Source organism: Podarcis melisellensis (genome assembly GCF_964234715.1).
Source record: "Podarcis melisellensis genome assembly, chromosome: 5".
NCBI classification, from domain to species: domain Eukaryota; kingdom Metazoa; phylum Chordata; class Lepidosauria; order Squamata; family Lacertidae; genus Podarcis; species Podarcis melisellensis.
This window is the reverse complement of record NC_138537.1, coordinates 7,102,610-7,114,130: the sequence shown is the minus strand read 5'-3', so window position 1 is coordinate 7,114,130 and position 11,521 is coordinate 7,102,610. Positions and strand designations below refer to the sequence as shown.

Below are 11,521 nucleotides of genomic sequence, written 5' to 3'. Positions count from 1 at the left end.
GCTAGGGCCTTCGGCTACCGAGGTTGGCGGTTTTCCTGCGACTAGCATCTTCTCGGGACAGGATCGGGTGTAATGTCCACTCCCACCGCAGTAAAGACACAGGTTCCCCTCCCGACGCCGCGTCTTCTCTGAGGGGGAGAGGCGAGGTCGTGCAGCCCCGAGCTGCGTTGGCTCGTTTGGCAACTCGGCTGTGGGCGTGGACCTGCTGGGAAGGACTGGAGCCAGGAGCCGGGGTGGCGACGGTCCTCCAACCGATCGTCTATCTGCAAGCTCCACTGAATAAGAGTGTCCAGCGTGGTGGGACGATCCATCATGGCCAACTGGTCCAGTATCTCGTCCGACAGTCCCTCAAGATACTGGTCCCGAAGTGCAGAGTCATTCCAAGACAAGTCTTGCGCCAACAGCCGAAATTCCATGGTGTAGGCGGCCGCAGTTGACTTGCCCTGTTTCAAACGCCTAATTGCCCAGTTGGCTTGACTCTCCTTCTGGGGGTTGCTGAATGCAGCCTCCAAATGGTTGCAAACCCCCATATAGTCTGTCAGCAAGGGGGAGTCTTGCCTGAGCAGCGGCAGTGCCCACTTGGCTGCCTGGTCCTTTAACAAACTGATCAAAAAGTGCACCTTGGTGCGGTCGTCAGGGAAGTTCCAGGCTCACCCCTGAATATACAACTTGGCCTGGGGGAGGAACATGGGAAAGCTGGCCGGGGCCCCATCAAATTTCTCTGGCAAGGCCACTGGGTACTTGCCTGGAGCTGGGGCGTCAGCCACAGGAGCCGGTAGGGCGTCCAACCGCTGCTGAAGTGCCGTAAGCGCATCGCTGAGCTGCTGCACGGTGTGAGTCAAGGCCTGGTTCTCCTGGGCCAATGCCACCAGCGCAGCGGCCTGGTCGGCCATGGCTTCCGGCTTTTCCCGAACGCACCCCAACGAAGGGGGAGTGCGGATGTGGCGGGAGCAAACTGTGCTGGCCCCGGGGGGAAGGTTACCGTTGGCGTAGTCAAAGTCCGGCCCTGGGTCACTAGCCTGGAAACAGTTCACAAGGAGCGGGGCGAGGTCCGAAGCCGGAAGCCGGGCGGGGACAGGAACACTGGAGGGTCAAGTCTGGGTCCGGGCAGGAACAGGTACTCAACAATGACGTTGCTCCCGCAACCTGGGACCAGGCTGACTGGCCTTTATCTTCTCTGAGGCCAGGGGCGGTCCCGGCCCCCAGGAGACCTGCCTCTCCTGGCCTTAAGGCGAGCACTCCTCCTGGGAGAAACCAGTTCCCTTCGCCTCTCTGCCCTGAGCCTCTGCAGTTCAGGAGAGGCCGAAGGGTTACTGGGCCCAGGGGGAGACTCACCTGTAGGCACTGAGTCCTCAACCACCTCTGGAGCCAGAGTGGACTCACCTGGTGCCTGCTCCTGAGGATCTGGCACAGGTGCAGGCACTTCAGAATCAAGGCCCTGCCCCAGTTCAGCTGGCCCTGGAGACGGGGACTCCTGTGCAGGCTGGGATTCCTCCGGTTCAGCCTCTGAATCGGATTCCCAGGCCATCACAGAACTACAAAGAAGAGCATTTGGCAACCCTGGAGGTGATAAACAAGCAATATACATGATAAGGAGGATGGCCAGGAGGACAGCGATCATTATCACCTTTATCTGAGATCTGTTTACCTGGCCCTAAGATTAACATCCTACGTCAAAGAAACTCGCCCACTGCCTTTGATGACCCAGGATCCTGCCTGGCGAAGCAAACTAGGCTGTGTACGTGACTTGTGAAGAAAGAGAAATGGGCAGTGGAGAAAATGGCCAGAGATGTAGAGGTGTGGATTGATCAAGAATCATATCAAAATAGTTTAAACCCAGTCAACGCAATGCTTTCATTGCTGACACAGATAGCTTACTCTATACTTGTTATAATTCCTCATAGAAGAAGAAGAAGAAGAGTTTGGATTTGATATCCCACTTTATCACTACCCTAAGGAGTCTCAAAGCGGCTAACATTCTCCTTTCCCTTCCTCCCCCACAACAAACACTCTGTGAGGTGAGTGGGGCTGAGAGACTTTAGAGAAGTGTGACTGGCCCAAGGTCACCCAGCAGCTGCATGTGGAGGAGTGGAGACGTGAACCCGGTTCCCCAGATTACGAGACTACCGCTCTTAACCACTACACCACACATAGCAATCCCACCTGATCACTACATCTCCGGATATTTGCACTCCTATATCTCACTTTTTTATTTTTTTAACTTCATTTTTTAATTTTTTGTTGTTTTTTTTTTGTAAGAAGAGTTTAAGATAGTAGAGGTTAAGGTAGCAGGGGTGCTGTGTTCTCTTCAAGTTCATTTATGTGTTCTTATATCACAGAAAGATGTCTAGTAGACATTCCTAAAGAATGCGTAATATCCTCTGCCTATTCTTTTCTAAAACTGAGCAACTTGGCAGGAGCCATGTCAGTCTGTTGAGGCAGCATTGATCATCAGATAAATTTGTGGGAATGTAGTTATAACTTCTTTGATTACACATGAAAAAGCCATCTGGTAAGCGCACATGAGCATAATTAAAAGTAATCTGCTGAACACGTGAACAATTCCAAGTTGACCTTCCTGTGTCCAGACAGCGAGTTGCTTTCTTACTGCAATTCACAATCCGAGCACAAGAGGTGTCTGATGGTGCTGCAACTCTAGGTATGTATAATGAGATTGCATTGAGGGGTAACTTTTGTGTCACTGTTCCCCAGTCATGGAGGTTGGTATAACCAATGATACCTTCAGATATCCATTTAGAAAACCACTTTCCTGTGTGTGTGGCATGTGCCATATGAAAGCTGTGTACAAACAGGAATCATACAATTTCCTAAGGCAGTGTGCATATCATATGTTTCACTCAAACAAAAATGAGAGACATTAGTAACTTCAGCTAAACGCATCCACATATTATAGCTATGACTAGAAGAAGTGTCAGGGGGAAGATAGATACATTGAGTACTAGGTATCAAGAAAACAAATAATATACATGTAAAAATCAGCATAGTTCATATGTAGCTGAGTAATTAAAGCTACTAAAAAAGTCTCTGGCGCTTCTGGAACATCAGAATGCTAAAATCGTGTCCTGGCATCAGAGTCCAAGGTCTTCAGCATTCCCCTTGTCACCTTCGGGCATCCCTCAGCCTTTCAAGGATGAGGATGGGTGCAACGAACTTCCGCACAGGGATGCTGAGCCTGTAGATGTGGAGTCAGGGTCATGGTCTTTGCAAAGTCTGGAATGGGATTCTGCAGGCCTTGGTGCAAGTGCATGTCTTGGCCTATAGGGATGGATACAGCGACCTGGAATCCACACAGGACCTGAGGAAGCAAGAACAGTAGGGCATCCTGCCCCTGGGTAATTAAAGGAACAGGTCCCTCTCATTGCGGGTTGGGGATCTGCTGGTACGTCACTAGAGGTCGTTCCAAAGGTCGTCCCTGAGATATCTCTTTCCTACAATGCTATTCCATAGGAGAAAAATTATTAGGAAAGGAAACAGTTAGTTGATTTAAGGTAAAGAGAACAGGAGTTAAAGCACAGGAAGGACATCCATCAACAATATCCTTAGCTTGTGTCAAAGGAATGGAAAAATAGTTTAAAATCAGCTGTTTAGCTCCCTGGTGTAAAAATGCATGGCTTTCAATTGGATTAGAAAATAATGGACAGAATGATTTCAGAATGGAATCAGCATGTTGACTACCTTCTGAAATTATATCCTGGAATTCTGTATGGGAGCAAAATGTGAGCAGCATAGAAAGGCATGTCAAGAACAAAGAGAGTAGATTAAAATCTAGCATAGGAGAAAGATAGAAATTAGCCAAATGTGATAAAAAGATATCCCACTTCACACAAAATCACAAAATGCAGTGTAAATGTAGGCTGGTCTCTGTCAGTTTCCTGATTAGCTGCAAAAAAAATGCCAGTTATTTTCAGAATCCTTATACATTAAAACACTCTAGAGGTGTTGAATAGGAACCTGTTTTTGGTCAAAAACCAATTTTCAGGGTACCTGTTGAATTAAAACTAGGCATGAATCTTTAGGAGGGTTAAAATAAACTATCCCAAGTTAGTCAGTAAATGCAAACAGATAGGAAAGAGAAGAACTCATTAAGGACTCATGCTCCTGTTTTAGAAAAAAAAGCAAATAACAAGCAGCAATATCAAATCCAGCATTAGGCAATTCAGAGTGTAGCCACTCTAAAAATCACTATTCTGTCAGCAGTGTCTGGGGAAAAAAGTAGTCCTGTGGTGAAAACATTGTATTAAGGAAAATAGGTGAAAACATTGTATTAAGGAGAAATCACGCGTATGAAGTGACTCCAAAACTCTGCAACTGCTGTAAAGTAAATTCGTTAGGAATTTTAAGTTCAGGGAGTGATGGGAAGTTTTGCTTCTGCACATGACTCTGGCAAACCGCTCTAAGCTGAAGCATTCCTTCCTCACCCACCCTAGAATGTTTAGTTCACATTGAGTTCATGAAACATCATACCCTGACCTGTTCTTAATGCATGGTTGACCACATCTACAGAATGCAATACTGTATTTTTCGCACGATTGGACGCACCGGACCATAGGACGCACCTAGTTTTTTGGGGGGGAAATAAAGGGGGAAAAAATTCCCTTTATTTCCCCCCCCCCAAAAGCAGGTCAGGGAAACCGAACCAGGTCGAGGAACAGCGGGATAGTGGCACTGCGCCTGCCTGCTTTCCCCCGAGCTTGTGGGGCTGGCTGATGTCTGCCTGGCGCGCGGGGTGCTCTGCTTCAGCGGGCCCCACCCGCCAGGCAGCAGGCTGCTATCCGCAGCGTGGGGAGCCCTGTGGGGAACTCCTGCAGGGCTCCCCACTCTGCGGATGTCTGCCTGGCGCGAGGGGCGCTCTGCTTCAGGGTGCCCCACCCGCCAGGCAGCAGGCTGCTATCTGCAGCGTGGGGAGCCCTGCGGGGAACTCCTGCAAGGCTCCCCACGCTGCGGATGTGTTCCCGAAGCGCCGGGCGCTCTGCTTTCAGGGCGCCCGACGCTCCGGGAAACAGGCTGCTATCCGCAGCGTGGGGAGCCCTGCGGGGAACTCCTGCAGGGCTCCGCACGCTGCGGATGTGTGCCCGGCGCGAGGGGCGCTCTGCTTCAGGGTGCCCCTCGTGCCAGGCGGCAGGCTGCTATCCGCAGTGTGGGGAGCCCTGCGGGGAACTCGTGCAGGGTTCCCCACTCTTCGGATGTCTGCCCGGCGCAAGGGGCGCTCTGCTGCAGGGCGCACCTCGTGCCGGGCGGTAGGCTGCTATCCGCAGCGTGGGGAGCCCTGCGGGGAACTCCTGCAAGGTTCCCCATGCTGCGGATGTGTTCCCGAAGCGCCGGGCGCTCTGCTTTCAGGGCGCCCAACACTCCGGGAAGCAGGCTGCTATCCGCAGCCTAGACATCCCTGCGGGACCTCCCGCAGGGCTGCCTAGGCTGCGGATGTGTTCCCGAAGCACCGGGCGCTCTGCTTTCAGGGTGCCCGATGCTCCGGGAAGCAGGCTGCTATCCGCAGCCTAGACACGGCTAGCGGAGCGCTAATCCCGAAGCCTGGGGCGTGCGGAGCTCAGCGCGCCCCAAGCTTCTGGGTGCCGGCAAGGTCTAGACAGCTAGCGGAGACCTTGCCGCCACCCAGAAGCTTGGGGCGCGCTGAGCTCCGCACGCCCCAAGCTTCGGGATTAATGCAGCGCTCCGCTAGCCGTGGGAGAGCTGGGTCTCCCACGGCTAGCGGATAGCTTCCTGAAGCCTGGAGAGCGAGAGCGGTCGGTGCGCACCGACCCCTCTCACTCTCCAGGCTTCAGCGAAAGCCTGCATTTGCTCCATAGGACGCACACACATTTTCCCTTGTTTTTTAGGAGGGAAAAAGTGCCTCCTATGGTGCGAAAAATACGGTAGTTATGTTCTTTTAAGTTTTGCTATATCAATCACTAGTAATAGTTTAATAAGGAGGTTTTCATACCTGTCCAATTCTGTGTTCCCTTTCCCAACCTTTAATCTATTGATGATTAATGCCTATATGCAACCTTTGCATTGTATTTGTGTTAACCAATCAGCAACAAGCACATATGTGGCAATGCTGTAATATTCAATAAAAGGGACTCCCCGAGACATGCTCGAGAGATGCCTCCCATATGACACTTGTCATTCGTCTGTCGTTTATTTCAACCCAACAAGGGAGGAAAGGAGAAGAAACAGTCTGCAACAAGTGATTAAGAATGAGTCTCACTGTCTGAGGTGGAATCAGACCTGTATGCTATGTCTTTATTTTATAAACCACCATAGGGAACTGGAACTGAAAAGTAGCAAGTTCTGCTGTCATTAGATTCAAACCAGCACTGCCCTTAGTGGCATGGCGCAGATTTGTCACAGGAGACTGTGTGTTAAAAGCAACTGTGTTAGAAGAGATAGCTGGCTCTGCTGATTTAGCTTCAGTAAAATCCTGACAATCAGCCGGCACAACAGTCTTTGTTCTCCCATTCAAACCCAGGCTGGAAGGCCACCTGTCCTGGCATTGCCTGTCTTTAGCAGGATGCACTGAAGGAGACAAAACTGCTGCTAGGAGGGCGGATTTGTGAGTCTCGGTGTCAATATTCTGGCAAGGCTTACTCATTTGAGCAATATCTGTTTCTGGCTTCTGGTATATCACTTTAAGAGCAGTCTTGCAATCAGCATTTGCATTTTCATAAGCCAATGTTTCATTGAAACTTCAGAGGCCTCAAGGTTTGGAATTAAAATACTGGCTGCTCTTAGGCCATCAAGAATGACATGCAAGCCATTTTCTGTCACACTTTGCTTCAATTTTCTAAAAACTGTGAAGGGCAATGATTCATGGGCTCTCTGTTCCTGTGCATTCTGAACAACAGGACAGACTGACAATAATGGTGAGGTGTCAGCTGTTTTTTCCTCACTGCTTCCTTCTGCCATATTTGGAATAGCCAATTTTTGCACTGTGGTCTGAGCCCCTTGTGGGCACTGGTCCACCGAAGGTGGCATGGAATTTACATTCGACCCAGGCAAATTTTTGGCAAAGGAAGGTGCCAATGGAATTACCTTTGGCATGACCTCTGAGGAGAGAGGCTGCAAATCTAGAGGCTGAGATGGGGGGAACAATATTATGGTATTTTTATGGTATTATGGTATTTTTAAAGGCAGCTAGGGAGCATTCATAGAGGCAACTGGTGGTTGGAGCAAAGTGTTAGAGAGCTTTCCAACTGTGTCTCTACACAAATGCCAGGTGTGCAAGATTTGTACAGATGCCTCAGGATATCTATGGAGTGCATCTCCCAGCTTATTCCATTTCTTAATGACATATGTGCCCACCTCTAGAAACCAGGGGTACAGTCTAGCAATCTCTAACAACAAATTTTCTACTAGGGGTGCTAAATGCTTGTCATGCCCTGCCTGGGCTAGCAAAAAAACCCCAAATTATTCCTATGCTTTTCCTGCCTATGTGAAAGCTTGCTTCCCATGATCTCACCTGAAGGGTAATAGATGCACATCTTTGGGGCTCATTCCGAGCGAATGAGATCCTAAGTCCGGGAATCATTTTGCAGGAGATGATCCACCGCAACCGAGGGATAGCAAGTTGCAAGCTCTGAGGGGAGTTCAATCCTGGGGGTTTCCTTTTGCTGAGGTTGCCTTTTGCTGTGCCTCAAATGCGGAGGTTTTCTTACAAGCCTCACACAGTTCTCTTTTAGGTTAGCCTCACACGTTTCTTTTTAGCTTTCCCTCACACGGGGCACCACTTGAGGCGTTCCCAAAGTAAAGGAAGGATTGAACTCTGATTAATAAGAATACACACAGAGACTTGAACCAGCAAGACTCTGGGAAGGGTGTGTATAATCGTGTCTCTCTGTGCCTGTCCGTTCCCCACCCACCCACCCAGCCCAGGTCGTTTTATTCACAAAAGAATTTTTACAGAGTGTGTTTTTTACAAAGAACCAATCAGATTTCTTCTGAGCATTTCAACAAACCCACATGGGGAGAAAATTAAAGCACCATAACTAATTAAGTACAGGGTAAACAAAGAACAGAACTACAAAGAAGAGCATTTGGCAATCCTGGACAAGATAAACAAGCAATATACATGATAAGAAGGATGGCCAGGAGAACAGCGATCATTATCACCTTTATGTGAGATCTGTTTACCTGGCCCTAAGATTAACATCCTACATCAAAGAAACTCGCCCACTGTCTTTGATGACCCAGGATCCTGCCTGGCGAAGCAACTGGGCTATGTACGTGACTTGTGAAGAGAGAGAAATGGGCAGTAGAGAAAATGGCCAGAGATGTAGAGGTGTGGATTGATCAAGAATCGTATCAAAATAGTTTAAACCCAGTCAATGCAATGCTTTCATTGCTGACACAGATGGCTTACTCTATACTTGTTATAATTCCTCATAGCAATCCCACCTGATCACTACATCTCCGGATATTTGCACTCCTACACACAATGCTTTGCTCATTGATGAACTCAAATGTCATTAGGCATGACATTGCTTATTATTGGAACTATTTGCAAAGTTCAGTGCATTGAATTTGCAGTTGCAAGGAAATGAGGCCAAACGTGTCACCTCTATGTTTATTTCAAAGTCAACTCTATTCAAGCACAATATAGCTTACTCTCCAAGTGTCAAGGTTTAAATGGGACATCTCGGATTGACAGAAGCCACCCCAGCTTCTGATACCAATCTGGGATGTTCAGTTTTGGCTCCCATACTCTGGTGGGACCAAAAGGTGAGTATTTTTGGTTTCATGCTGTGGCACAAGTCAGTTGGCTCTGTAATAAACAAAAACCTGTCCTAATTCCCTTATGGGGGACACAAGAGACCTTATAGAGTCCTTTGTAGGTTCTCCATTGGTCAGAGAAAATAACAGAGGCCAACCAGAGAATATTGAGAAGCAAAACAGCTATTAAGCCTGATCTTTATTGAACTGTTGCAACAGGGTCTCCCCTCACACGCAGGAGAAGGAGGAGGACCCAGAACCAAGGTGTATCTGCCCTTATATAGACATTTTAAATTCCCTGCCCTGGAGCTCAAGACCATCCTTCCATACATCATACATACATCACAGAAGGGGTGTAACCCAAGCCCACCCCCCACAAACATCATACATACATCACAGAAAAGATGGTCTACAACAGAAATTTGAATGTTGTTATTTTTCCTGGGTGCCAGGTTATCTGACAATGCCTTATGTGATTGCCTTTCCTGGTAATCTGCCCATTCCTTTGAGATGGTGATTACCCAATTCCTGAGACAATGGGAAGGCTCCCCCACCCCTCCTTGCAGAGAAAACATTTGGTCAGTTTGGGAGTTAGAATGGTTTCAGGGCGGTCCTCCTGTGCTGCTCCAGACGTGTGGTCCACACATCTATGTATGCGCTTGGTTGGTACATTTATGAACATTTATTATATATAAGACCTTAATTTTTTTTATTTCTGCTCACACCAGAGCACAGAACCAAAAAATGGGGGGAAACCTTTCCTTTCCTTACCCCCACCACTCTTCTTCCTCCTTCCATCATGGCACTTCCAGAAGCTGGCTTCCAGAAGTACGTCTGCAGTGCTGGCAAAGGAGGAGGAGGAGGCCATGCCTTCCCCTAGGCTGTGCCAGCCAGCACAGTATCACCCAGTGCCACAGAAATAGAGGTAGAGACAAAAGAGGAGGAGGAGGCCAGTGGACAAAGGTAGCAGGGGGAGTAGGCAAGTGGACAAGCAATGGGATCATCAGGATGTGGGGGCTGGTGTCCCAGTTTGGCCTCTTGAAATGATGGAGGACATGATCTAGGCCCTTGCAAGCTATACCAATTTCTGAGCCTGTCTGAGCTGTTCTGTGAGGTTATTTTGTGTCCATTTGGATTTGCCTGAGCAACTTGCGGATCTTCTTTCATTGGAAATTCCAGATTGGGTGGTCAATCTATTTTCAGATACTTAGGAAGTTGGATAGTGAAGGAAGAACCAACTGAGCAACAGAATGGCATTGAGCTGTAGTTTAAGAAATCACACCAAAAGTTTTGGTTATAGAAATAAATTTATGTGAGAAGATAAAGGAATGTGTTTTTTCCCTGCCACTTACAGGGGAATCAAAACTAGAAGGGTTTGGATAGAAGTAAATTTCTGATCTCTATCCTGCACTATGTACAGTGGTTAAGAAACTCCTTGTTGCATTTCCAACATCATATTTGGTGGAATGTGGTATTAGTGTGTTCATCCAACTTCTCTCCAACTTGACTCCAGATTACTAAACATGGTGTTTTAAGACTCCTGCTAAGTGACTTCAAATCAGACATTGGGAAACTGGTATCACTTCATCAAACTCATCCATTGCATTAAGAATTTATAGAACAGTGAGATAGTTAGGAAATGTGGTATCTAAGATTCTTGCTAAATTACTAGTAGACTTTGAAAAGCTGGTATTGCTGCATCAAGTTCATCAATTTTGTTGAATTAATTAAACTAAATGGTTTTTAAATTAAACTAAACTGATTTTTAATAAATGTGCAATAATTGTTACTATTTTCATTATTTGTCTTAGTGGCTCCACAATTCTTCCATGTTCTCACCGCCTCAAGGCAAGGAATTACACAGGGGTGGAAACTGCTGCAAACAGCAACTTTCTGTGCAGACATGCAATATATCTACATATGTATTGGTTTCGCTTCTACAATACACACTACCTTTAAGAAGTGCTTTCTCTTGGAGAAGAATTTTTTCATACACATATGTTTGGAAAAGAAAGAGAATTAAATATATTCCAGAAGACTTTCCTTGGCTAACAGAGTGTGTGGAAACAAAATAGAAAGCACTATGGATAGAATTTCAGTATGTAGATTTTTCAGAATATTTGTGATAAAATATTCACTAACCCAGGCTGTATCACACTGGTCGCTGGGTATTTAGTATAAAACTCTATAGTCAAGATGCACTGGCCGAGGGGCTATGAAATATGATGGAAGCCCCACTGTGCTGGTGGAACACCACTGCCATGAAATACTGGTGCTGCTTTGATACACTGGTGGGACTCTCTGCAGGGATATCTATTCCATGGGCACAGCTTTACTGTGGAGGTGGTTTGGGTGCAAGGAGGGCTGTGTACAGGAGGACGAGGCATGGGCAGATGGCATGAAGGCGTAAACTGGGGCAAAGCAGAGCTGCAGAACAGAAGATAAAAGTGGCCTCAGTAATGGGGTTGGGACAGGCATGCAATCCTATCTGTAGCATGCAGTTTTCTCTAGCAAAGATCCCTGGGGCAGTATTACTCATTCCCCCAAATTAGCTTTTCCATGATAAATATATGTTAGGTATGTGAAACACACAATCAGGTCTTGTAACAGTGCCTGGGGAACTCGCTGAGTGGAAGGTGCTATAGCATTGATGTCTGTGTACAGGGAGGGCCAAGGTGTTACTGGGGGTGTCTACCTCAACATCACTGCATTGGCTCTCCCCGTGCCCAAGTTGCAATGAGGGATGTCACTATCCCTGTGCAAAGTAAGCACCACTTGTGTTTGCATGGAAGCT

General features: G+C 47.5%; 1 long non-coding RNA gene across 1 annotated transcript; it reads right to left on the bottom strand.

Moving 5' to 3' along the window:
- Positions 1–2,835: 2,835 nt before the first annotated feature.
- Positions 2,836–8,758, bottom strand: LOC309370002. Its single transcript, XR_014168337.1, has 2 exons — positions 7,478–8,758; positions 2,836–3,343 (listed from the first exon to the last, which is right to left on the bottom strand). It is a non-coding gene; the product is annotated as an uncharacterized lncRNA (long non-coding RNA).
- Between the last annotated feature and the right edge of the window lie 2,763 nt (positions 8,759–11,521).